At 48.6% G+C, this 27,745-nt stretch overlaps 1 long non-coding RNA gene across 1 annotated transcript in view; it reads left to right on the top strand.

The window, feature by feature from the left end:
- The window catches only part of LOC128404043 (uncharacterized), a 42,985-nt gene extending 15,240 nt beyond the window's left edge, over positions 1-27,745 (top strand). Inside the window, exon 3 of the long non-coding RNA XR_008328046.1 lies at positions 27,521-27,745. This is a non-coding gene — a long non-coding RNA (uncharacterized LOC128404043). The remainder of the gene's footprint in view (positions 1-27,520) is intronic.

Raw genomic sequence — 27,745 nt, 5'->3', positions numbered from 1 at the left:
AGGCTAAACATGCCCAGCTCCCTTAGCCGTTCCTCATAAGGCATCATTTCCAGGCCTTTGACCATTTTGGTTGCCCTCCTCTGGACACGTTCCAGTTTGTCAGTGTCCTTCTAATTAATAGTCATGCCTATTAATTTCAATGGGTCTACTTGGTGTGTGACGTTGGATGCAACTTTAAATAGTTCGCCTAGGGTCCTCAGTCACCTACTGGAAAATGTATCCTATTGAGTGAGTCCATTGGAAATCACTTCAAAAACATGGTTTTAGACCAGGGGTCAGCAAACTCTTTCAGTCCACTGTCCCTCAGGCCTTGTGGGGGGCTGGATTATATTTTGAAAAAAATTAATGAACAAATTCCTATGCCGCACAAATAACCCAGAGATGCATTTTAAATAAAAGCACACATTCTACTCATGTAAAAACACACTGATTCCCAGAACGTCTGCGGGCCGGATTTAGAAGGCGATTGGGCCTGATCCGGCCCCCGGGCCTTAGTTTGCCTACCCATGGTCAAGACCATTGACCCATCAGGCTTGTGGGTTTGTACGGGGAGAAAGTAAATATATAGTGAAGAACCTCCAAGCTTCCTAGATACTCATTCTGACCTAAACCATGCTGACCTTCCTTCCGATGCTGGACTGATAACTCTTAAGGGTTGCTATCTTGTATTTCCTGCTCCTCTTTCCTTCATCCCACCTTAGGAGAGAAGTCATCTTCTCTTTGACTCTCATTCTGAGAACAAAGACCTGCAACTAGGAACTTTCCTACGAACAATGCACTTCCTTTAATAAACTTAGCTTTCTTATCTTCCCAAACTTCGTGTGTCGGTGTGATTACATCCAAGAGTAAAGTATGCCCCTCCGAGAGCAGTGATTCAAAGTTAAGTTCAAATCCTGTTGGTACATTTAAACTCCAAACGCCGTCCAGGTTACGTTAGCCCAAAACACAAAGCTGACAGTCTGAATCTGGAGTGTGGAGCACCTTCTCAAAAGAAGCCAGAGACTATGCTTTTGAGAGAGATAGATAAGGAAGAGCGGGGAAATGGCTGAGTTGAAGCAGCTGATAACCCAGTTAACAAAAGGAAATTGCTCGATATGGTACGTTCGGATGGGACAAGAGCTGCCCTTTGAAGTAATTACAGAGGATTGTCCTGTGGGAGACGAGGATCTGGCAGGCTGGAATGTCTGGAGGGAAGCTGATCAGAAAGCGAGAGACCTGATTGTGTCTTCGGTGAGTGATTCACAAGTTCCTTTTGTGAGACTTTGGACAAATTCGTAGAGGAGACGATCAGTAGCCACCAGCCGTGTTGGCTACGCTCTGCCTCCACAATTGGGGGAGATGGCTGGGAACAGAGGGGAGAGTTCTCTGGTGCTAATGTCCTGCTTGTGTCCTTCCCAAAGGCACTGTTGGGCCACTGTGTGAACAGGATGCTGGACTAGAGGGGCCATTGGCCTGATCCACCATGTTCTTCTTAGGTTCTTGTAACGTTCTGAGTCAGCTAAACAGGTGTGTGGGGGGAAATCTAAAAATAGCGTACAAGGAAAAAGACAGAAGTCAAGTACAGTGGTACCTTGGGTTACATACGCTTCAGGTTACTTACGCTTCAGGTTACAGACTCCGCTAACCCAGAAATAGTGCTTCAGGTTAAGAACTTTGCTTCAGGATGAGAACAGAAATCGTGCTGTGGTGGCGCAGCGGCAGTAGGAGGCCCCATTAGCTAAAGTGGTGCTTCAGGTTAAGAACAGTTTCAGGTTAAGAACGGACCTCCAAAACGAATTAAGTACTTAACCTGAGGTACCACTGTAATGCTTCCGTAGCATAGTCTCCTTGAACCTTAAATCGAAAGGAGACTCTCTAGAACTCCTCCAATTTTCTAAACAAGGAAGGCCAGTATAGTGGTATCTGTGGTTGTGAACAGGATCCGTTCTGGAGCCCCGTTCGCAACATGAGCAGAAGGGAACCCGTGTCTGCGTGTGCGCGGGTTGTGATTTGCTGCTTCTGCGCAAGTGTGTGGTGTCATTTTAAGCACCTGCGCATACGCGAGCGGCGAAACCCGGAAGTAACCCTTTCTGGTACTTCCGGGTCGCCGCGGGACGCAACCTGAAAAGATTCAACCGGAAGCAAACGTAACAAGAGGTGTGACTGTAGTTAAACGAAGATGGAAAGCTTGCTGGTTTTCTGAGCTCAGTGCCACGATCCTTTCAAAACTTTCGTTTGTATTTAAGGAGCAACAGGATAAAAGTTTGGAATCAAATCATTTCCTCCATGAGAGAGCAGTTTTTAAATGGCAGCAACAGATGATAGGGAAGCTCAGAATAAGACTTAAGGCCTTAAGCACACCCTGTTTCATCTTTATCGATTATTACTCAAGGTACACAATGTGATGTATCTGCTGAGAGGGAAAAGCCAAGGGCTTGAAAAGCTGAAGCAGTATGTGGTTGTGATGGGATGGTGAGCTGCTTGTGCGTAAAATCCTAGTCCCTCAGAGTTTGGCTAAGTCCACAAACCTCTGTCTGTGACGGAGCTCCTTAAGCATGGCTCCATCAGTCGCTCGTTGAATCGGACAGTGGGCGTTTACGGAACTTCTTCCAGCATAAAAGCTCCTTAACGGAAACGCGTCTTCTGGACTCTCGGCGTGACAGTTTCCGGCGAGGAGTGGGTGTCCCTATAGGAGGTCCTGAAACCTCCCCACTGTTCTCGCTTGAAGTGTCTCTGAGCCCTCCCTCCGACTCACTTTCCCTTGGAACTCCACTTCTCCCCCTGCTGGTTCCCTCCTCAGCTGAATGGTCTCTCTCACCCTCCGTGAGCCCTTTCACCTCCTGCGTCTCAGATGGCAGTTCCCTGACATCCACCTCCCCTCCAGGGTCCCCTTCACCCCCTTCCCTCCCCTCCTCTGCGGGAGGCGAGGGAGCAAAACCCCTGAAGGAACCTCCCTCATCTTCCGAAGTTTCGAACACTTCCCTCCACCTGTTGCTGTTACCGGTTTCCAAGTACTCCTCCTCATCGGAGTCTGTTCCTTCTTCCAACTCCGATTCCCTGAATCCTTCCAGTTCCTCCTCAACGTCGGTGGTGCCAAAGTACTCCCTCCGGAACCTCGCTACTGGCTGAGGTTTCCTGGGGAACCTTTGGTGGAACGCTTCGATCAAGATCTCGTCACGGACCTCCTCTGCCGTCACCCAGGTGTTTTCCGACTCCGGTTCCCCTTCCCACGCGACCAAATACTCCACCTGATTACCCTTCCACCTGGAGTCGATGATTTCCGCCACATGGTTGCTGCTTTCCCTTTCTTCTATGGCTGGCCCCCGTGTGGATACCCCTTCACCTTCCCCCCTATATGGTGACAGTAATGACCTGTGGAATACTGGGTGCAGTTTCATGTGGTTCGGTAACCGGAGTCTGAAAGCCACTGGGTTGACCTGTTGGATGACCTCAAATGGTCCCAATCTTTTGGGTCTCAATTTCTTGCAACCCCCCTTGAACGGCAACCCTTGGGTTGATAGCCAGACCTGACTCCCCACCCTAATGGTTTCACCTTCCCTTCTGCTCTTGTCTGCCTGCCTCTTATATTCTTCTTTGGCCCTTTCTAAGTTGAGTTGGAGTTGACGATGGATCGCTTCCATTTCTTCTACAAAATGTTCAGCGGCCGGGACACTCCATCTCTCCCCTCCTCCCCCTGGAAACGCCCTGGGGTGGTACCCATAATTAGCCAAAAAGGGGCTCATCCCGGTGGACACATTCTCTGCATTATTGTAAGCAAATTCCGCTAGCGCCAACTTTTCGACCCAATCGTTCTCTCTGTCATTGACATAACACCTCAGGTATTGTTGGAGGATACCGTTTGCCCTCTCCGCCTGCCCATTGGTCTCAGGGTGCCTGGCAGTCGAAAAGTTGACCTCTACGTGCAACAAGCTCATAAGTTTCCTCCAGAATCTGGACGTGAACTGTTTCCCTCTGTCGGAGACCACCCTCAAGGGGGCGCCATGCAGCCTAAAAATATGTTCTACAAACAATTTCGCTGTCTCTTCCGCCGTGACTGCATGTGAGCAGGCTACAAAGTGACCCATCTTAGTTAACAGGTCTACTACGACTAGTATGGCGGTTTTCCCCTGGGATTTGGGCAGATCAGTCATAAAATCTATCGATACCGCCTCCCACGGTCGTTCTGGTGTGGGTAACGGTTCTAATAACCCCGCTGGCGCCCGCCTTTCTCCTTTGGCTCTCTGGCATTGGTCACACCTTCTCACATACTCCCGTACATCCTCCCTCACCTTGGGCCACCAAAACTCCCTGGTCACCAACCACATGGTCTTGTGTTGCCCAAAATGCCCCGCTGTGGGGTTGTCGTGCAGCTGTTTGAGTACTCTCCCCCTCAATTCCCCTTCGGGTATATATAGTGCCCCTTTGTAATACAATGCCCCGTTTCTTTCTTCAAAACCTCCGGGGTCTTCTCCCTCTCTCCTTAAACCTCTGAGCTTATTCTGGGCGTATTCATCATTTACCGTTCCCTCTACCAGTTCTCTTTGCCCCACCCAGGCCGCCCCACACACCCAGTGGTCCTCTGGGATAATATGTCTCTCTTCAGGCGCTCCCTCCCCCTCCAAATATTCAGGTTTGCGTGAGAGAGCGTCCGCTCTGATGTTTTCTGGACCTGGCACATAGCAGATTTCAAAATGGAATTTGGAGAACTCCTGGGCCCACCTCACTTGTCGTTGGTTGAGCACTCGTGCCGTTCTCCAATACTCCAAATTCTTGTGGTCCGTACACACTTGCACCTTATGCTGTGCGCCAATTAGTAAATGTCTCCATCTCCGGAACGCTTCGTGAATGGCGAGTAGTTCTTGGTCATATACGGTGTAGTTCCTCTCGGATTTGTTCAGCTTACGCGAAAAGAAGGCACACGGTCTCCATTCCGACTTATTGCTCCCTGGCTGAAGCAGCACCGCCCCCACCGCCCGGTCTGAGGCATCAGTTTCCACTCTCATGGGTTTTTGTAAATCCACATGCAGGAGCTGTTCTTCCGAAGCGAATGCCCTTTTCAATTCCTCAAATGCTTGCTCCGCCTCCGCCGTCCAAACGAATTTCTTCTTGCTGCTTAGACAGTCCGTGATGGGAGCCGTTAAGTGGGCAAAGTTCTTGATGAATTTACGGTAAAAGTTCCCAAACCCTAAGAACCTTTGCACATCCTTTTTCGTTTTCGGTGTCTTCCATTCCAGCACCGCCTGGACCTTGCCTGGATCCATGGCTAATCCCTTGTCTGATAAGCGGTACCCCAGGAATTCCACCTCCTTGGTGTGAAACTGACACTTCTCCAATTTCACCCACAGCTGGTTTGCTTGCAGCTGGCTCAGCACTTCCCTGACATCCTTTACATGCTGCTCCTCATTCTCTGAATATATCAGCACGTCATCGAGGAAGGCCACGCAATTCTTGTAGAGCAAAGGTCCCAGGACATGGTTCATGAGCGATTGAAAACAGGCGGAGCCTGATTGCAATCCGAATGGCATAACTAAATATTCAAAAGCCCCCAAAGGGGTGAACATGGTGGTTTTCCATTCATCCCCTTTCCTTATTCGTATCAGGTTGTATGCCCCTCTCAGGTCCAGTTTCGTGAATATCTTTCCCTTCCTCACCCTGGTCAAAATGTCATCAATCCTGGGCATGGGGAAACTCACTGGTTCTGACACGGCATTTAGCCGCCGGTAGTCCACTACAAGCCTGGGTTTATCCGTGTTTTTTTTGTCCACAAAAAACACTGGGCTCCCCCCCACCGCTCTGGACTCTCTGATGAAGCCCCTCTTCAGGTTTTTATCAATAAACTCCCTTAACTCCTGCATTTCCCTGTCTGACATGGCGTACAGCTTGCCCACGGGGAGCTGGGCCCCAGGGACCAGGTTAATTTGGCAGTCAAAGTCTCTATGCGGTGGTAGTTTATCTGCTTCCCTTTCGCTGAAGACCTTGCTCAGGTCAGCGTATTGTTTGGGCACCTTCCCTTTGTCCGCCACTTCCGTCCCTGCTAGAAAGGCTTTTGCTCCTTCTGGCACCTTTCCTTCTCTGCAGTGTTCCAGGCAATGTGCTGACCCAAAGGAGACCACTCTCTGATGCCAGCCCACTAGCGGGTCATGCAACGCTAGCCAGCTCATTCCCAAAATGACGGGAGCCCCTCCCAGGGTGGCCACATTGAACGCTATCCTTTCGGTGTGCCTGGCCACCCTCATAACCATTGGGACGGTCTGTAGGCTAACTTCTCCTCCCAACAGCTCCCTCCCATCGATAGTGGTCACCTGCAGGGGGTTGCTTAAAGGGAGTATCTGTATCTGGTGTTCAGCTGCAAACTCCTTACTCATAAAATTACAGGAGCTGCCTGAGTCCAACAGCGCTTTTGTCTTTAGTGGGTATCCGTTTGCCAGCTCTAGCAACACCTCTATTACTAGGGCTGGTCTAGGAGGTTCCGGAGTGGGCACTTTTACTGCTCCTTGGCCTGGCTGCAGTGCCCTGACGGTGGCAGCCAGGCGTTGGCTTTTACTGGCTCCTGGACTCCCTCCTCCTTCCCCCCAACAGCTCCCGCCATCCCTTGCCATTCCTTTCTTTGCGGGCAGACTCTGGCAAAGTGACCTGGCTGCTGGCAGAGATAACATTTCTTGGCGCTCTTTCCCTCCTTCTTCCTCCCTTCACTGGGATTTGAAACTGCGCGCGCGCGCGCTGTTCCAACTTCCATCGGCTCTCCTGGCGGGAAACTTGGCTCTGGAATCTCTGGAATGCGGAAATCCCTCCAACACTCTCCTTTCCCCTCCCGCTTCTCCAAGGCTCTTGCCTCCTGGCGCGCTCCAATGGTCAGCGCTGATTTGGTCAGCTGGTCCATAGACTCCGCCCTGGGCGCCCGGGAAAGTTCGTCTTTCACCGCCGAAGAAAGCCCCTCTTCAAAGAGCATTTGAATGGGTTCCGCCGATAGGTCCCACCCCAATTTATGTATCAACATTGTAAACTCAGTCCAGTACTCACGAACCGATCGGCTACCCTGTTTGCAAGCCATCAATTGTCTGCGCACCAGTCCCTGTTCAATCTCGCTGGAAAACATCAAATCCATGGCGCGAAAAAACTTCCTCGTGTCCTTCAGCATTTCACTATTCCCTGCCATCAGGGGTCTGACCCAGTCTCCCGCCCCCCCTTCGAGATGGCCAATCACAAACGCCACTCGCGATGCCTCGTCGGGAAAGTCGTTAAACTGCAGTTCGAGAGCATACTGCATCTCTGTCCTAAAGGCTTGGTAGCTCCTGGGGTCCCCCCCAAACTTCTGCACCAATCCTGGCATCTTTCTTGCTAGTGTAGCGCCTTTTGCCTTTTCTGCATCCTGCGCCCTCCTTTCCTCTAGCCTCGCCGTTTGCAGTGCTAGCTGGACTTCCAACACCCTGTACCTTTCTTCCAGGCTTGGACCCTCTCCAGCTCCTCCTGCTCCCCCGGCTCCGGCTGGGTTGCTCATGATGCCTCTCTGCACAAGCTGCTTTCAGGGACTGTCCGATTGCTGTGATGGGATGGTGAGCTGCTTGTGCGTAAAATCCTAGTCCCTCAGAGTTTGGCTAAGTCCACAAACCTCTGTCTGTGACGGAGCTCCTTAAGCATGGCTCCATCAGTCGCTCGTTGAATCGGACAGTGGGCGTTTACGGAACTTCTTCCAGCATAAAAGCTCCTTAACGGAAACGCGTCTTCTGGACTCTCGGCGTGACAGTTTCCGGTGAGGAGTGGGTGTCCCTATAGGAGGTCCTGAAACCTCCCCACTGTTCTCGCTTGAAGTGTCTCTGAGCCCTCCCTCCGACTCACTTTCCCTTGGAACTCCACTTCTCCCCCTGCTGGTTCCCTCCTCAGCTGAATGGTCTCTCTCACCCTCCGTGAGCCCTTTCACCTCCTGCGTCTCAGATGGAAGTTCCCTGACAGTGGTATATAAAAGGTAAAGGTACCCCTGCCCGTACGGGCCAGTCTTGACAGACTCTGGGGTTGTGCGCCCATCTCACTTAAGAGGCCGGGGGCCAGCGATGTCCGCAGACACTTCCGGATCACGTGGCCAGCGTGACAAGCTGCATCTGCCGAGCCAGCTCAGCACACGGAAACGCCGTTTACCTTCCCGCTAGTAAGCGGTCCCTATTTATCTACTTGCACCCGGGGGTGCTTTCGAACTGCTAGGTTGGCAGGCGCTGGGACCGAGCAACGGGAGCGCACCTGCCGCGGGGATTCAAACCGCCGACCTGACGATTGGCAAGTCCTAGGCGCTGGGTTTTACCCACAGTGCCACCCGCGTCCCTATGTGGTATATAGGGAGCAACAAATTCCAAAGAAAGCCACGGATGCTACGTTCAGACAATAGGAGGTGTCTGGAGTAACACAGCAGTTCCTGCCTAAACAAGGAGCCAGATAACAGCACCTTGCAAACCGACAGCAGAATGGTGTTGCAGAACACAAGGACACTGCACACTGCTGGAAATGATGAGTTGTCTGCTGTGGGGATGCACTGGAGGACCCACAAGATGTTAGGGATGAGCGGAGTAACACCTACCTATAGAACCGTCTACTGATGGGAATGACAGACAAGACGCCATATGAACTTTGTGGTGTGAGCACATAATCACTATAGCTCGTCTTAGAGTGTTTGGGTCATTGGTCTACAACATGAGTAGGCAAACTAAGGCCCAGGGGCCGGATCTGGCCCAATCGCCTTTGCAATCCTGCCCGCGACAGTCCGGGAATCAGCGTGTTTTTACATGAGTAGAATGTGTCCTTTTATTTAAAATGCATCTCTGGGTTATTTGGGGGGCCTGCCTGTTGTTTTTACATGAGTAGAATGTGTGCTTTTATTTAAAATGCATCTTTGGGTTTTTTGTGGGGCATAGGAATTCGTTCATTCCCGCCCCCCAAAAAATATATAGTCCAGCCTCCCACAAGGTCTGAGGGACAGTAGACTGGCCCCCTGCTGAAAAAGTTTGCTGACCCCTGGTCTACAACAACCACATGCCAGACCAGAAGAGGTCCAAACTGGACAATGCAACACAATTAGAAACGTTTGTGGGATACTCCCCAGAGAGTGAGAAGTTTGAGCAAGAGGGGAGTGCAGAAAAAGATGAAGCCACACAGCCAGAAGGGGCAATGGAGCCCACACCCATATGCTCAGAAAACCAGTGTTCGAAACTCCCATTGTTCCAACTGGGAATTTCATTAGCTTGAGCAGTTTCTAAGCACTGGGCGCAGTACTGCGCCTAAGATTCCAGATTAAAACTGCAGAGTGGAAGGAAAGGAGAACCTTTTTCTGCCTCCCCACTTCCAGCTAGTCTCTGAAGACTGCAGAAGAGACCCTCTTGAGCAGGGGTCGGCAAACTAAGGCCCGGGGGCCGGATCAGGCTCAGTTGCCTTCAGGATCCAGCCTGCGGACTATCTGTGGATCGGCGTGGGGATTCTGTTCGTTTGGGCTACACCATTTCCCCCCCTGCGCCATTCCATTCATTCATTTTCAGCTTTGTATTCTCGTTATGAAAAAAGTGTGCCTAGACATTTTGTTGTACAGTGGTACCTCGGGTTAAGAACTTAATTCATTCTGGAGGTCTGTTCTTAACCTGAAACTGTTCCTAACCTGAGGTATCACTTTAGCTAATGGGGCTTCCTGTTGCCACCGTGCTGCCACCACCGCACGATTTCTGTTCTCATCCTGAAGCAAAATTCTTAACTCGAGGTACTATTTCTGGGTTAGTGGAGTCTGTAACCCTGAAGTGTCTGTAACCTGAAGCGTCTGTAACCCGAGGTACCACTGTACCCATAACTTAGGTTTAAGGTGCCATTCAGCTCCTAGCTTTCATATCTGTTTCTAATGCTGGTGCAAACAGAAGTGAGACTGCCCTACCTTGTAAGAGTTTATTCCTGAGCCAACACTAGGGGAAGAAGTTGAAACCCTACCCAGAGTAGAGGCTGACAAGTGGAATAAAACACCCAAAGGAAAGTTGAATGTGCTTCAGAAGTACAAGACCTGGGTGCTGACCTGAGTTACCGCAAGGGAGAACACTAAGATGCCTTGTGGATCTTCAAGAAGAAGCTTGACACTGAAGGCAAGATTCAGAGGCACAAGGCAAGACTAGTTGCTAAAGGATACTCTCAAAATATACTCTTCAAAATACCCTTGAAGCTGTCCCAGAAACTCCAGAATGCTGCAGCGAGGCTCCTCACGGGGTCCCTGCCATGGGAGCATATTCACCCAGTGCTTTTCCAGCTGCACTGGCTCCCAGTGGAGTACAGGGTCAGATTTAAGGTGCTGCTTTTGACCTTTAAAGCCCTTCACGGCCTAGGACCCTCGTACCTACGGGACCGCCTCTCCTAGTATGCCCCACGGAGAGCCTCAAGGTCCATAAATAGCAACACCTTAGTGGTCCTGGGCCTTAAGGAAGTTAGATTAGCCTCAGCCAGAGCCAGGGCCTTTTCAACACTGGCTCCAGCCTGGTGGAACGCTCTGCCTCATGAGACCCGGGCCCTGCAGGATTTCTTTCCGCAGGGCCTGTAAGGCAGAGTTGTTCCGCCTCGCCTTTGGCTTGGAGCCAATTTGATTCCCTCCCCTCTTTCTTTTTTCTTTCCTTTCTCCTCCTGCGATGAGGCTACATTTTAATATTTTAATGTTTCAATATTTTAATGTTGTATTTTAATTTTGTTTTTAAGTTGTATTCGTTCAACTTGTTTTTATTATTGCTTGTTAGCTGCCCTGAGCCCGGCCTTGGCTGCGGAGGGCGGGGTATTATTATTATTATTATTATTATTATTATTATTATTATTATTAATATTATTAATAATAATTATTAAAAGTATGGAGAAGACGACAGCAAAGTAGTAGAAATGTAATACCATTGCAGGAAAACCAGCCCACCAACCCAGAAAGAATGGGAAGCAGGTAAAAGAGTTGGCAGGATAGCTTTAGGTTCACAGTGCCTTTCAAGTATCGGCTACTGCAGATCCTAAGCTTCTGGAATATGCAGGTGTTGTTTGGGTCAGATACGTTGTAGATCACAAGTCAACCAGTGGAAACCTGTTTTCGTTACGGAGGGTCAGTTATCTGCTGGGCAGGCCACAAGCAAGCAACAGGCACTGTCTTCCACAGAAGTGGAGTATGTATCTTTTGCTGAGGCACGTTGGATGAGATGGCTATACAGATGTCTACAAGACTTAGGCATACCTGAGTTGGAGCCTATCGGGATGCTTGAAGGCAATCAAGCTTGCGTACGATTCGCAAAAGCAGAGGGAATGAATTCAAGCATGATGCGCAACAACATGAAGTTCCACATCCTAAAGAGATACACAGGACAAGGTGCTTCTAGAAGTGAAAGAGATGGCTTCTGACTCGTTGACCAAAGCTTTTGGCAAGGTCCAACACCAGAAATTGTGAGACAAGATTGATCTCGTGAACTGAAGCAAGCTTGATTAAGAAGGGGTGTTGGAAATGTTGGGGTGCAACTCAGCTTCTTTTGACAGCTGGTGGGTTTGCATGGGGATAAAGTATATATTAGGGATGCGGGTGGCGCTGTGGGTTAAACCACAGAGCCTAGGACTTGCCAATCAGAAGGTTGGCAGTTCGAATCCCCATGATGGGGTGAGCTCCCGTTGCTTGGTCCCTGCTCCTGCCAACCTAGCAGTTCGAAAGCACACCAGCGCAAGTAGATAAATAGGTACCGCACCGGTGGGAAGGTAACCGGCATTTCCGTGCGCTGCTCTGGTTCGCCAGAAGCAGCTTGGTCATGCTGGCCACATGACCCGGAAGCTGTCTGCGGACAAACGCTGGCTCCCTCGGCCAGTAAAGCGAGATGAGCACCGCAACCCCAGAGTCGGTCATGACTGGACCTTGATGGTCAGGGGTCCCTTTAACTTTACCTTTTATAGTATATATAGTCATACCTTGGATCCCAAACATTCAGTTCCTTGGGACCCGAATGTCCAATGGGGTTTCCACGGCTTCTGATTGGCTGCAGGAGCTTCCTGCAGCCAATCAGAAGCTGTGCTTTGGTTTCCAAACATTTTGGAAGTCGAACAGACTTCCAGAACGGATTCAGTTTGACTTCCAAAGTACAACTGTGTTGAGAAATGAGCCTTCAAACTCCCTAGGCTGTCTTTCTGACCTAACAAATGCTGACCTGAAGCTAGACTGATAAGAGTACGGTTGCTGACCTCATTTCCTGTCCCCCCCTTCTTCTTTGTCCCTCCTTGAGGGAGGAAACATATTCCCTTTTGTCTCTCTCTCTCTCCCACCAAAAATGAAGACCAAGCATGGCTCTTTCTGTCTCCACCTTTGTTACCTGGAACTAGGAACTTTCCTATCAAGAATGTATTTCCCTTAATAAAATTAGCTTCCTTATTTTCTGAAACACAGTGTCTCACTGCGATTACATCCGGGGTGTTAATCGTGCTCCTCCAAGCAGGGACTCAGAGTGAAGTCCAACTTCTGTCAATGCATCCAGATTCCAAATGGTGTCAATTCACACTTCCAAAACAATGTGTGAACCGAAACGCAGCCATCCTTTCAAATTTCCACTTCTCTGAATTTTGCAGTGCACTTCTCCAGCCACATAATGTGGAAAACCCCCCGCATATGGTAGGGTAAAGTGTGCATAAAAATGCATATATTGGTGAAAAGGGCAAATATATATTAAGGGAAATCATTTTGCAAAAATGAAGTGTATATTAGGCAAGTTGTCATATAAAAATGTGTCTTATCAGGAGAAATTCATGCTCAAATGCTGGTGAATTTTCATGAGGACATTTTTTTAAGGAGAAAACCCCTGCAAATGGATAACAAAATGTGGAGAACTGAAATATATATATAATTTTCATACCAAGCTCTATTAGAAACGTAAATATAAATGGGAACATAGATTACTCCCCACCCTCTTCCTACGAACATTATTTCAGGATTCATATTGCGTTTGTTCAAAACACAATGCATCTTACGCACAGGATTTAGAACCTTCAATTGAACGTAAATATTCGATCTCTTTTAATGGGTAGTACTGATTTTCCGTTTACAGCCTTCGTTTTCTATCGAAAGAAATGACTCGCATCGTTTAGATCCACATGTCCAAAGTGAATCTCCCCCCCAGCACTTGAAATGATGGGAGAAACTGAGAGAAAGCGAAACTCAGATTGACCCATCGCTCATCCCTACGAAAAATGTGAAAGCAGCGCTTTTCCTCTCTGTGTGTCCCTCCCGTTAACGACATTCACATGCGGCAGAAAGAGAAACAGCTGAGAGATGCTGCGGAAAGAGGTGGCCATTGACAAAATGGCCGCTGGAGCAACGTGGGGCTGGGTGGGCGCCCGTTTTGCTTTCTCCTCCTTCCCAGGAAGCTCCTTTCTCCGCACATTTCCCCCTCCCCCTTTCCATTTTCCTCGCCGCCAGAGAGACCTGGGCTTCCCCATGTGTCAGCTCTGGCTGGAACGAGCTGGGTCTGGTGTGTGCGAGGGAGCGAGATCGAGAGCCGCCTAGGCCTCGCCGCTTTTATTTTCCTTTGCTAACCTTCTGTGGCTCTGGGCAGTGGGAGCCGCGACAGCTGCTGGCAGCGGCCGGGCCTTTGAAGAAGCTGGGGGTCACGACCCTGAGGCCTCTTTCCTCCCGGTGTCCCAGGAGGTCCCCAGTCAATCAAGGGGGAAGGGGAGGTGAAAAGGGTGGGGGGCAAAGAGAGGGGGGCTGATGCTCTTTAACCGTTTGTCAATCCCTGAATGAAACAGGAAAGGACAAATGTAAGGAGGGGAGGAGGAAGAGAGAAAGAGCGATTACTTCCACTTTGGTGGGTCGCTGAGCCCCTCTCACACTCTGGGGAGAAAGAGGAGGAGGGGGTTTCCCCCCCCCCACACACTCCTAAACCCACAATTAAAAGCTCCACTCCCCCTGACCCCACCCAGACCAGCCCTTATGGCGTTGAAAGGACGGCACGGTTTTTATTTCATTTTTGGGACGCATGACGCAAAGCGATCTTCATAAATAGTTGAGAAGTCAAAAAGTGCTTTGCGATCAATGCTGGGTGTCATGCACACCATAGGATCAATGTGGGGGTTGGGGGGAGGAAATCAGGGAAGAAAGGGAAAGTGAAATGGGCATGTGTGGACATATCTGTTACGTCGCACACAGTTCAATCGCAGTTGCTTTCTTGGAAAGAACAGCAAGCTCAAGGATCTGCAGTGCTGGGGAACCTAAGAACTTTTTTTTAGGGGGGGTTCGTGGCTTTTGTGCAAATTAACCAAAACCCCCACAAAGCTGATGAGGATTCAGTGGTCCAGATTTTTGAGAGAGCCAGTCTTGGAGGTGATTCAGAACGATCTGCTTGCTGTGTTGTCTTTGACAATAAGGACGGGGGATAAATTCGATTCAGTTTGCCTTTAAAGGCGAACCCCCCAGAACTAGCACTTTCTGGAACAGTGCGCAGACTGAAACACAGCCCCTCCTTTGAAATTCCGCACTGAATTCAGTTATCCAGCCCAGTAATGTGTGCTCTAGGGTAAAAGGTGCACAGAAATGCAGATATTTGTGAAAATAACATTCAAAATTGGGGAAACTGCTTTGCAGAAACATCTATATTAGGAGCAATTTGCAGGAAAATGCTGTTTAATTTTCAGCGAGAACCCATTTTTTATTACTGAAATGCATCTAGCTGAACTTAAGACTGGAAAAAAATGAAAAATTGGGAGGAAACTGAGATTGATAAGAGTCACTCATCCGCACTTAAGAATGAGACACCATAAAAGGGTTGGGATAGCATACTTAACATCGCTCTAGCATTTGGAAATATGGAGGGCATTTTTAAAAACTCTGCTCAGGAGGTGGCCAAAGTACTGGAGCCTCAGCTTCAGGATCTGTCCTTCCAGTGAGCACTCAGGGCTGATTTCCTTAAGAATGGATAGGTTTGATCTTCTTGCAGTCCATGGGACTCTCAAGAGTCTCCTCCAGCACCATAATCCAAAAGCATCAATTCTTCGGCAATCATGGACAAAGACAACAGGCATCCCTGTACTAGCCTTCCTCTATTGACGGAATGCTCTCCCCAGAGAGGCTCACCTGGCTCCAACCTTGCTAGAAGATTAGGCAATCCATGAAATTTAACCCTATCAAGGGGTACTAGCCATACTGACTATGTTCTACTCCCAATTTTGGAGGCAGTTTGCTTCTGAATACCCATTGCTGGAAACAGCAAGAGGGATGAGTGCTGTTGCACTCAGATCCTGCTAGCCAGCCTCACAAAGTCATCTTGGTAGCCACTGCGAGAACAGGACACTGGTTTAGATAGGACATGGGCTTGATCCAGCTTGTATTAGCATAGTTTCTGCAGTGGCCTGCATTCCTCAATGGTCCAGCTATCTGTCTCCACTTCTTGCTGGAGATGTTGTGAATGGAGCAAAATATTCTCTGAGTGCTGTCTGTGCAGGCACTCCTGTCTTCTACTGCCTCCCGCCGTTTGGTCAAACTCATGCTGGTCGCTTCTATAACACTGTCCAAGCATCTCTTCCTCTGTCGTCCCCTTCTCCTTGTGCCCTCCATCTTTCCCAACATCAGGGTCTTTTCCAGGGAGTCTTCTCTTCTCAGGAGGTGGCCAAAGTATTGGAGTCTCAGCTTCAGGATCTGTCCTTCCAGTGAGCACTCAGGGCTGATTTCCTTAAGAATGGATAGGTTGGTTCTTCTTGTAGTCCACGGGACTCTCAAAAGTCTCCTCCAGCACCATAGTTCAAAAGCATCAATTCTTCGGCGATCAGCCTTCTTTATGGTCCAGCTCTCACTTCCATACATCACTACTGAGAAAACCATAGCTTTTACTATACGGATCTGTGGTACCTCCAGTAAAAACAGAAACGCTCTATGAAAGCGCACTCAGGGTTGTCAGTCTACAGAACAGTAGTGGTAATTAGGCACGCTATTCTCAGTAAAGCCAGCCTAAAACACGGCTCCTATCCACAGCTGCTTCTTCTTTCTTTGGCGATCACTCGTAGCCGAGTAAGATTGTCTTCCATGAACACGGTCTTAACAGTCAGTCGGTTTGGCATGGGTTTTTGGAAGATGCCTGTGCGTGAATTTCTGTGTCAATCAGTGCACGCTGACCAACGCCCAGTGTCCACAGTAAGGCTCTATCTCGATGGCATGAGTATCACGACGATCAGTATACAGTGGTGCCCCGCAAGACGAAATTAATTCGTTCCGCGAGTTTTTTCGTCTTGCGGTTTTTTCGTCTTGCGAAGCGCGGCTTCCGACGCTGTTTTTTAAAAGCTGCTAAAGGCAACAGAGTGCTTCAAAAACCTCAAAAAAGGCTACCGCACTGCGTGCTAAGAGTTGCTCCTCGAAGTTACAGTTTTTTAGTGGTTTTTAGAAATTGGAAACAATCTTGCAAGACGTTTTCGTTTCCTCTTGCGAAGCAAGCCCATAGGGAAATGCGTCTTGCGAAGCCGCTAAGAAAACGAAAAACTCTTTCGTCTAGCGAGTTTTTCATCTTCCGAGGCATTCGTCTAGCGGGGTACCACTGTATTCTTATCTGCTGCAGCCTTCACCTGCCTTCACAGCCATTGTGACACGCCACTTATTATCTTCCGCCTGTTCTGCCGTTGAGGACGTCTTGGACCGTTCTTGGTCAGGCTCCTCCCCTTTGACCTTACCGCCTTGGGTGACCCTGCTGGGAGCACGATGCTCCCCATGGCTTTGCTCACAAGGGGCCTAGGAACGTGCAAGCCCACTCACCATAATGAGCTGATGAGCTTATGGCTTTAAACAGTCATGGCTTCCCCCAAAGATTCCTGGAAGTGTCCCTTGTTAATGGTGCTGTGAGAGGTCTCATGTTCTAACCACTACACCACACTCTTGAACCTAAAGGCACTTCCCCCATTGCCTCTTAGTCTGCAGCCACTAGGCCCTCCAGCCCTCCAGCCCTTGCTTCATTCAGACTGGACTCAGGGGCTCCCTTGAAGGTCAGGATTCTGTTGGTCTGCCCTTATTTTCCTGTAACATCTGTCTCACCAGACCCAGAAGGCCCAATTCTTTCTCCTCCCTAGGCTGTCGTTCTCACAAGCACTGCAGATATTCCATGCAAGAATCGTTGTATTGAAGATAATGCTTTTGAGAAGGTCACACAGATTGTATCAGTGCCCCCTTCTGCATTTGCTCCCCCCCCTTCCTGCAGGGCTGCCTTCAGATGTCTTCTAGAAGTCAGATAGTTGCTTATCTCCTTGACATCTGGTGGGAGGGCATTCTACAGGGTGGGCGCCACCACCAAGAAGGCCCTCTGCCTGGTTCCCTGTAGCCTCACTTCTCACAGTGAGGGAACCGCCAGAAGGCCCTTGGCGCTGGACCTCAGTGTCCGGGCTGAACGGTAGGGGTGGAGACGTTCCTTCAGGTATACTGGGCTGAGGCCGTTTAGGGCTTTAAAGGTCAGTACCAACATATAGTTCTCCTCCTTGTTTAATGCCCACAACAACCTTGCGAGGTAGGTTAGGCTGAGAGGCAGTGACTGGCCCAGGGTCACCTAGTTAACTTTATGGCAATTTAAACCCGGGCCTCCCAGATCCGAATCTGATCCTCTAACCACTGCAGCACACTGGCTTGACGGCCACATGGTGCCAATCAATGGTGAATTTATTCCTGCAAGCTCAGCCGCAGCAGGAATGATCATAGGAAAAGCATCTTGCATATCACCCAGATAATAACGTAATTTTAAAGTTTGCTTTCATTCAATCCTGCGATTCTCTTGTGAATACAGAAGCTTGGAGAGCTAGACCTGCTTCCCGGATCGCTTTTGTCGAGCAATCTCCCTGGGAGCTGCTGTAGTTACAGCCTCGCTTTCACTTCAGGCTGGTGGTGTTGGTTTCTCATTCCTAGAAATCAAGGAGGCTGCCAAACTCCTTCCCGTTTGCATCGATTGATCTGGCCTCATGCCTGGGGTGCGGGAGTGAACTCTGTCGGCAGGCGAGTCTCTGGATGTTTTTACAAGTGATGCTCTGAGCCCCATTTAGTCTTCAACGGGTCACTTCTGAATGTCATTAATGCATCTGCTACCACTTGGGGAAGCATAGAAAATTATGATAATACCCCTGTAGATCCAGCTTCTAGGATTACATCGGTGTGGGTGTGGGTGGGTGTGCTGGATGTGACCTTCGAAACTCAAGCATCAGAATGGCAGACAAGAAAAAAAAAGACTCAGCCACAAGCGTCTGGCTTAAGAGAGCACAAAGACAAGGAGACTGAACTGGAAAACTTTTTTGCTTGGACAGAAGCCATTTAAGCATTGCAATCGGTTACATAACACCATTTAGGGTTTAGTAGCTGCATTCTGCACTGATTAAAAGGATCCCTTCTAATTACAGGAAAACATATTTACTAGTGGGATCCACAACAGAATGTTTCAAAGTATTCCCACGGACCAGGAGTGCTTTTGTTCAGCCATACATTTGAAGCACTTTTAAAGCACACGACTTCCCCAAGTATCCTGGGAACTGTAGTTCAAGGGTGCTGGGAACTGTAGCACTGTTAAGAAGTAAACTGCAGGTCCCAGGACTCGGGGGCAAACCATGACTGCCGAAGTAATATGAACTTCAGTGGTGCCTCGGGTTACAGACGTTTCAGGTTAGAGACTCCACTAATCCAGAAATAGTACCTTGGGTTAAGAACTTTGCTTCAGGATGAGAACAGAAATTGTGCGGCAGCAGTGCAGCAGCAGTGGGAGGTCCCATTAGCTAACGTGGTACTTCAGGTTAAAAACAGTTTCAGGTTAAGAACGGACCTCCAGAATGAATTAAGTTCTTAACCCAAGGTACCACTGTACTTATAAAGGCTTATACAGGTCAGGATCCCAATACACCAAAGAATGCCTCTCTGCATACGAACTGGACTGGACCTTGTGATCGTCATGGCAACATGAGAGCAGGGCTTTTTGAGTGGTGGCTCCTCGCTTGTGGAATGCCCTCTCTGGGAAGGCTTTCCTGGTTCCATCATAACATAGCTTTAAGCCACAGGCAAAACCTATTTCTTTTTCACCGGGTCTTTGATTCTTAAATTATCTGAGGCCTGTTTGAGTGGAGGCGATGTTTGGATACCCCCCTTTAAAAAACAGGACTGTCTCTCGGATTTTTCTTTGTTGGAGAATGGATGTGGAAAATCACATCCAAATACAAGCCGATCGGTTGTGGGCCATCAGGACAAATTGATTACAGTGTTACCTCTTGTTACATACGCTTCAGGTTACATACACTTCAGGTTACAGACTCCGCTAACCCAGAAATAGTACCTCGGGTTAAGAACTTTGCTTCAGGATGAGAACAGAAATCGTGCGGTGATGGCACGGCAGCAGCAGGAGGCCCCATTAGCTAAAGTGGTGCTTCAGGTTAAGAACACTTTCAGGTTAAGAACAGACCTCCGGAACGAATTAAGTACGTAACAAGAGGTACCACTGCACATGAAAGGTGGATTTCGTGGGCAAGTTTGGCCCACAAGCTGTGTCAGGAAAGAACATTGAGACACCAGGCCTAAGTTCCTCCTTGTGCCTGCGTGTCTCTTACGCACTTTGCCTCGCACGCACAGAGCACCTACAGACGCAGGCAGGCAGCCATTTTTTATTGGCTGTCTCCCAGCAGGAAGCCCGCTTTGCTAACTTCCAGGTTTTTTACATCCTGCCATTGATCCCCTAGCGCAGAACTCCCATGGAGTTAGCTCAGCATGGGAGGAAGAAGACAGGATATAGCCTGGCAGGCCCTGACAAAGGAAGTGCTAATCAGGCATAGGAGAAGGAGGGAGGGGGCTGCAGGACCTCAGCGGCAACCAGTTTGTGCGGGGATATTTTCTGCGAGAGAGCTGAGGTGGGAGAGGGAGAGAGATCATTTCTACCTGGAAGCTTCGATCTCCTTCGTCCTGTTGGAGCAGGGGTAGGCAAACTAAGGCCCAGGGGCCGGATCAGGCCCAATCGCCTTCTCAATCCGGTCCACAGACGGTCCGGGAAGCAGCATGTTTTTACATTAGTAGAATGTGTCCTTTTATTTAAAATGCATCTCGGGTTATTTGTGCGGCATAAGAATAGCTTCATTATTTTTTTTCAAAATATAGTCCGGCCCCACACAAGGTCTGAGGGACAGTGGACCGGCCCCCTGCTGAAAAAGTTTGCTGACCCCTGGGTTAGAGCCTGGGCTGCAGTTCAGTGGCTGAGCATCTGCTTTGCATTCAAAAAGGTCCCGGGTTCAATCCCCAGCATCCCCAGCTAGGGCAGGAAAAGACTGAAACCCTGGACAGTTACCAGTGCCGGATTTACATATAAGCTAAGCAAGCTATAACTTAGGGCCCCACTCTTTTGGGGGCCCCCACAAAAATTTAAAGGGGAAAAAACACCTGGATGTACATTTCCAAAATATAAGATAAAAAACCTACATACTTACAGTTAGGGCTTAATAATTATTTCACTATTAATATACTTCTTGTATTTCAGTTCAACAATTACTTTGATAAAATACATATTTTGTTATGTGCAAATGGCTTTAGATACCCATTAGGTCCATATATTGCCATATAGCAGATATTCAAGACAAAAAACATCGACAATTTGTTGTTGACAAAGGACAGCTGGACATATAAAGGGCCCCATTACCTTCAGTAGCTTAGGGCCTCATCAAACCTAAATCCGGCCCTGGCAGTTACTGCTACTTAGGTCATGTTCACACCTGTCAGAGGCTCAGGAGCAGAGTCACATGAGTCAGGACCAGCCTCTCCTCCAGCGGGGGGAGAAGATGAGTCAGGGATAACCACGCCCCCATCGGAAAGTGGGGAAACGGAGGGAAGGTCAGGTCCAGCTAGCCTCCCCGAAGGAGGGAGCAGTGACACAAGTGTAACGGTCAGAAGGAAAGTGGGAGGCTGCGCGCGCGCGCCAAGTTCAAATGTGCAGGAGCGCGGGACAGCAGAAAACCCGGATTGGGAGCCAGGTCCTAAAGCCCGAAGGAGGGAGGGGGAAGAGTCAGGGGACTCAGCGTCAGAGGAGTCTAGGAAGGGTGAGACCCCGACTAGCAGGCGGACCCAGAGAAGGAAGGAACAGAGGAAGAGGTGGAGTAAGGCTAGAATCTTAAACTGGTGTCAGGGGGGAGGAGATTCAGATGGAGCTTCGGCGGTCTAAGGTTAAAGACGTAGCGTTGCACGCTGCGCGTGTGGAAGTGAAACTGAACTTCAATAAAGACTTTTATACTAAAGAACGAAGCAGCGTTGGTCTTGTGTGAGCTGGGACCTTGGGCAGCGCTGACAACACCATAGGTTAAAGCAGTATCATACCACTTGGCTTCCTCCAGAGAATCTTGGGAGCTGTAGTTTGAGAGTTGCTAGGCGGTCCCTTTTCCCCTGGCAAAGTTACAACTCTCACGTTGGATCAATTCCCCTTCACCGGGAACTCTGCGACTTGTAGCTCTGCAAGGGGAATGGGGTCTCCCAGCAACTTTCAATACCCTTAACAAACTACAGCTCCCAGAAATCTTTGGGGGAAGCCGTGACGGTTGAAAACAGTGGTTCTCGAAAGGGTGAGGATGGATAACCAAAGAAACATTTAAACATTTTAGTGTAGGATAAAAATAATTTTATTTGCAGAATATGAATAGATATCTCTTCGAAATGAGAGCAAAAGCATCAAGTGACACTGAAGACAATCCTAGCTGTGATCCAGAGTCGCTATTCAAACACGGTGCTGAAGATTTGTTTATATTTTGGGAACGATTCACGTTCGTGTTTTTGCAGTATTGCTTTCTACTTTCTGGATATAGAGCAGTTGCGTTCTGCTCCTTGTGTTGTTTTTGCTTGCCAATGTATTTCTTATCAATAAAAAAAAAAACGGTGTGCGAGCACATTTTTATTCTAGAAAAAAGTTCGAGGACCACTGGTTTAAAGTGTTATCATAGTGCTTTAAATGTATGGTGTGGATATGGCCTTAGTGTGTAAGGGATGCTGATGCTGAACTAAACGGACCAATGGTCTGTCCTAGTCTAAGGCGGCTTCTTACTAGGAAAGGGGCCATGGCTCAGTGGTACAGCATTTGCTTTGCATTTAGATGGTCTCTGGTTTGATCCAGGCATCTCTCTGGCTAGGGCTGGGCAAGACTCCTGGTCCTGCCAGAAACCTTGGAGAGCTGCTGCCACCCAGTGTAGAGTGGGATGGGAACCTTTTTCAGCCACATTCCTGTAACAGGGGAACCTTCCAGGTGAGTGGGATCAGAGGCAGAAATGGTGGACCAGCAGGTTCTGTTCTTCCATTTGTACATGAAGCTGCTATACACCTACATTCAAAGTCAAGGGTTTATGCACCCACCTTTCTGTCCAGAGAAGCAAGACGCATTATCACAGCTGAAGGACACATTCCCACATTCCAGGCAGAAGCACTCAGGGTGGATGGGAAGCAGGGCTGGGGGAAGGGGTGTGGCCTGGGAAGGGGGTGTGCCCAGGGGAGAACCCTAATAATAATAATAATAATAATAATAATAATAATAATAATAATTTATTATTTATATCCGGCCCATCTGGCTGGGCTTCCTCAGCCACTCTGGGCGGCTTCCAACAAAATATTAAAATACAGTGGTACCTCGGGTTACATACGCTTCAGGTTACATACGCTTCAGGTTACACACTCTGCTAACCCAGAAATAGTGCTTCAGGTTAAGAACTTTGCTTCAGGGTAAGAACAGAAATCGTGCTCCGGCGGCGTGGCAGCAGCAGGAGGCCCCATTAGCTAAAGTGGTGCTTCAGGTTAAGAACAGTATCAGGTTAAGAACGGACCTCCGGAACGAATTAAGTACTTAACCCGAGGTACCACTGTACAATAATGCATCAAACATTAAAAGCTTCCCTGAACAGGGCTGCCTTCAGATGTCTGGTAGTTGTTGTTCTCTTTGACATCTGGTGGGAGGGTGCTCCGCAGGGCGGGTGCCACTACCGAGAAGGCCCTCTGCCTGGTTCCCTGTAACCTCATTTCTTGCAGTGAGGGAACCGCCAGAAGGCCCTCGGCGCTGGACCTCAGTGTCCTGGCAGAACGATGGGGGTGGAGACGCTCCTTCAGATATACTGGACTGAGGCTGTTTAGGGCTTTAAAGCTCAGCACCAACACTTTGAATTGTGCTTGGAAACGTACAGGATAGATTGAATGTCCAGGGTGCACTGATCCCTTGTGTATACAATGTTGGTTGCAGTGGAGGGTAGCCCATTAGCGCTTCTGGGGCACTGCCACACCAACCTGTCTGTTCTCAGCCAGCCCCCCCACCAGCCCACCTGAAACGAGTCTGGCAGGGGGCGGGCACCGCCTGTCAGCTTCCTCAACCTCCGTCTCAGTGTTGCCCTTCTAGAGCTCATTGAGGAACAGGATGGGCAGGGCCAAAGCTAGAATGAGTTGTCTCCTCCTCTCGTGGGCTCTAGCGCCACCTTCTGTTGGTCTCCCTTCCTTTCTGCAATGCCAGCGTCAATGGACACCAGCCGCCACTGAGCCTGCTAGACCAAGGCCCTTGACTTCACATAATGCAGCTTCTGATGGTCCAACCAGGTGGGTCTGAGGCAGGTTTCACAGGATCATTGAATCACAGAGCTGGAAAGGACCACGAGTGTCATCTAGTCCAACTCTGCCCCTCCCAAATTCTGGAATATTTTGCCCAATGCGGGACTTGAACCCGTGACTCTGAGATTAAGAATCTGACAAATGAGCTACTACTGCTGCTCTTATGTGAGGGAGGACACTCAGCCCCAGAAGCTCTAGATACAGAGAGAGCAAACTGTGGGTTAACCCACAGACCCTAGGACTTGCCCATCGGAAGGTCGGCGGTTCGAATCCCCGCGACGGGGTGAGCTCCCATTGCTTGGTCCCTGCTCCTGCCAACCTCTAGTTCGAAAGCACACCAGTGCAAGTAGATAAATAGGTACCGCTCCGGCTGGAAGGTAAACGGTGTTTCCGTGCGCTGCTCTGGTTCGCCAGAAGCGGCTTAGTCATGCTGGCCACATGACCTGGAAGCTGTACACCGGCTCCCTTGGCCAGTAAAGCGAGATGAGCGCCGCAACCCCAGAGTCAGCCACAAATGGACCTAATGGTTAGGGGTCCCTTTACCTTTACTTATAAGACCACCTTGCCCCAAATATGCCCACTTGATTGCTTCAATATGCAGAACTGGTGCTTTTACAGGCACCACATTAACACCCATTCGGCATTTGCAAGAGACCGATCTTTCAGTGGGGCAGCACCTACACTTTGGAACTCCCTACCTGTTGACACCAGGCAGGTGCCTTCACTCTACTCTTTCCGGCACCTGCTAAAATCATTTTTTGGGGGCAAGCCTATCCAGACATGTGGAACGCTGAGAGGCGTTTTAATCTGGTTTTTAAGCTTATTGTTGATTTTAAGTATTATTCTGGAACGTTTAGAAATACTTGTTTTCAACTGGCATTACAGATCATGTCATTGTTTTGGTAAACTGTTCTGAGAGCTGGTTGTCGCTGTTTTGCAATCAAGTGGCATATTATTTTTTTTACGTAATAAAACAACTAACTGGGGGGGGGAATGTATTGGGGGAGGTGAAGCACAAGTTTCCTTTTCCTGCTGAGCAACTGCAGCTGGCCGACAAACTTGGGACATTAGCCAAGCTGGCGGCTCCCAGGATGAACTCAAAGCCCCATAACTTGAGTTCAGTTGGGGGTTGCGTGTGCCTCTGGGCACCCATGGCTTCTGCGTAGCAGATGGGCCTTTTGGTTGTGGCTCCTTGGGGGAAAGTGAGTGCGGATGGTTGGCTTGGGAGGGCTCTGTTGCAGGGTCTCAAGAGCTTGGCTAATTGCCACTATATTTAGCACTTCGAGGGATAAATATAGCCTGCAGCGTTACTTTAGATATAGCTGTGCACACAGACCATTTATCTGGATCACATTGCCATGAAATCTCTAATGAAGCAGAAACGTAGTGTCTGTGTACAGTATCTCTCCCCACCCTCACCCAATAGATTTCACTTATTTACCACATTTTTACACTGTTTCCCAAGTATCTAATTAGCCAAGAAGCAATGCACAAGCCATGGAAAGCAGCAAAGCCAATGTTATCTAATGCAATCAACGGCTGAGCGGCGGCAGGTTCGATCTTCGTCTGCTCAGGAAGCGGAGGCTTCCGATTCCTAACGCCTAGCTGCAGAAGCAAGAAAAATTTAGACACTTTAACCTCATGCAGTAGGTATGAATTTAAGAAATTCACGGCCACAAGATATGTATGCATCCCTCCCTGCAAAAATAAAAATAAAAAGAGGCTAAATTGGAATCAAGTAGGAGCCTTCAATGTACTCTTCAGCGTCTGCTTAAAACATTGTTTTAATGTAGATGCTGATGTGTTCTAATCTCTTTTTGATGTTCATTTTAATTATTTAGAAATGCTTCCAATTGTTTTTAACTTTATTTTATTGATCATTTTTATATTTCTTGTAAACCGTTTAGGGTTCCCTCCTGCAATCAAGCGGTATATGCAGTGGTACCTCGGTTTTTGAACGTAATCCATTCTGGAAGTCTGTTTGAGTTCCGAAACGTTCAAAAACCGAAAGTGGAAGCCTCAAAACGCTAGCCTCAGTACGGAAAACTCAAAATGGAAGCCGCGTTTCCTGTTTGAGTTCCAAGGCGCGTTCGAAAACCGAGGTGCCGCTGTATAAATTTTGTTAAATAAAGTGAACGAATAAAAGGTGCACATGCCAATGTACAGCTGCAGCTCTAGAAATACTTTATTTTTCCATGTTATACATGTGTATAACATGTATAAGATGACACCTATATTGGAGACTGCAACAAAAACAGATTGAGGTTGAATCCTGACAAGACAGAAGTATTGTTTTTGGGGGAGAGGGGGTGGGCAGGTGTGGGGGACTCCCTGGTCCTGAATGAGGTAACTGTTCCCTGAAGGACTAGGTGCGCAGACTGGTAATCATTCTGGACTCACAGCTGTCCATGGAGGCACAGGTCAATTCTGTGTCCAGGGTAGGTCCCTACCAGCTCCATCTGGTATGCAGGCTGAGACCCTACCTGCCCGCGGACTGTCTCGCCAGAGTGGTGCATGCTCTAGTTATCTCCCGCTTGGACTACTGCAATGCGCTCTACGTGGGGTTACCTTCAAAGGTGACCCGGAAACTGCAATTAATCCAGAATGCGGCAGCTAGACTGGTGACTGGGAGTGGCCGCTGAGACCACATAACACCAGTCCTGAAAGACCTACATTGGCTCCCACTACGTTTCTGAGCACAATTCAAAGTGTTGGTGCTGACCTTTAAAGCCCTAAACGGCCTCGGCTCAGTAGACCTGCAGGAGCGTCTTCACCCCCATTGTTCAGCCTGGACACTGAGATCCAGTGCCGAGGGCCTTCTGGCGGCTCCCTCATTGCGAGAAGTGATGTTACAGGGAACCAGACAGAGGGCCTTCTTGGTAGTGGCGCCCGCCCTGTGGAACGCCCTCTCTTCAGATGCGAAGGAAATAAGCAGCTATCCTATCTTTAAAAGACATCTGAAGGCAGCCCTGTTTAGGGAAGTTTTTAATATTTAATGCTGTATTGTTTTTAACACTTGATTGGAAGCCACCCAGAGTGGTTGGGGAAACTCAGCCAGATGGGTGGGGTATAAATAATAAATTATTATTATTATTATTATTATTATTATTATTATTATTATTAGGGCACGCACACCGCCAAAATCCCGCCTGCTCACTCGACGAAAACACGTTTCCACGCCTTGACACAGCAACCACTCGCACGCCCAGTCACCAATGTCAATCTCCTGCTGGCTGCTGCCACCAATCACCTGTCCCCACTATGCTATCTGTGTATAAGACGACCCACAGTTTTTCACTATTCTTTCTAAGGAAAAAATACTATCTTATACGCGGAAAATACAGTAATTACTACAATTCACATAGAAAAATAACAGCTCTCGCCATATTGGGAAGGTTGTCCCCTGGTGACCATTGTGTCGGCTCAGGCAGGTGCCCAGGTGCCACTGATGAGCAGTTTCAAGGGTCTCTCTTCTTAGGGGTCTCTATCTTTAAACCACACTAGAACAGCATTTCAAAGAGGACTATACCCTCAGGAAAGCACAAGGACACCTTAAAATGCAGTAATGGGCCTCTTAGATGGCTTCAAAGGGGGATCAGGCACATTCATGGAGGCAGGTGCATCAATCAATAGTTATTAGCTGTGACGACAAGAGATGGGGTAGAAATTCAATTTAGTTCACATTTGAAGCTGAATTTTTCAAGTTTGCACTTTCTGAAACCATATGAGAACCGAAACAGCCACACTTTGGTATGCAGTTCTCTAGCTGATCTTTACAAAACTCTGTATGCTTGGGGAAGTGTGCATAAAAATGAATATATTAATGAAAATAACATACAAAAATGCATTTGCTGGAGTGTGCGTTTCTTGCAACAATGTGTATGTTAGTTAAAACTGCATACAAAAAAAAATGTGCCTGTTTGGAGAAATTTGCAGTGAAATACTGAAGGATTTTCAAGGGAATTAACAAAAAAATGCTAGGGAACGATGGAGAACAGGACTGAAGACTGGAAACCGAGGAGACTCCAAAATGACAGATCCTTCCCTCCTTAATGATGGCCAGATCGAATCCCAAGATCAGAGGAACAGCATGCCACTGGATATCAGATGTTGGGCAACTGATCTAAACAGCAAGAGCCGTGTGGAGCTGTGACTGTTAACTTTCTGAGGGCATTTGACTAGCTGCCGTGGGAAACTCGCTGTTGG

Source organism: Podarcis raffonei, chromosome 16, assembly GCF_027172205.1.
Source record: "Podarcis raffonei isolate rPodRaf1 chromosome 16, rPodRaf1.pri, whole genome shotgun sequence".
Classification (NCBI taxonomy): domain Eukaryota; kingdom Metazoa; phylum Chordata; class Lepidosauria; order Squamata; family Lacertidae; genus Podarcis; species Podarcis raffonei.
Note: the sequence above shows the minus strand (reverse complement) of the source record. Positions and strands in the feature narration are given on the sequence as shown.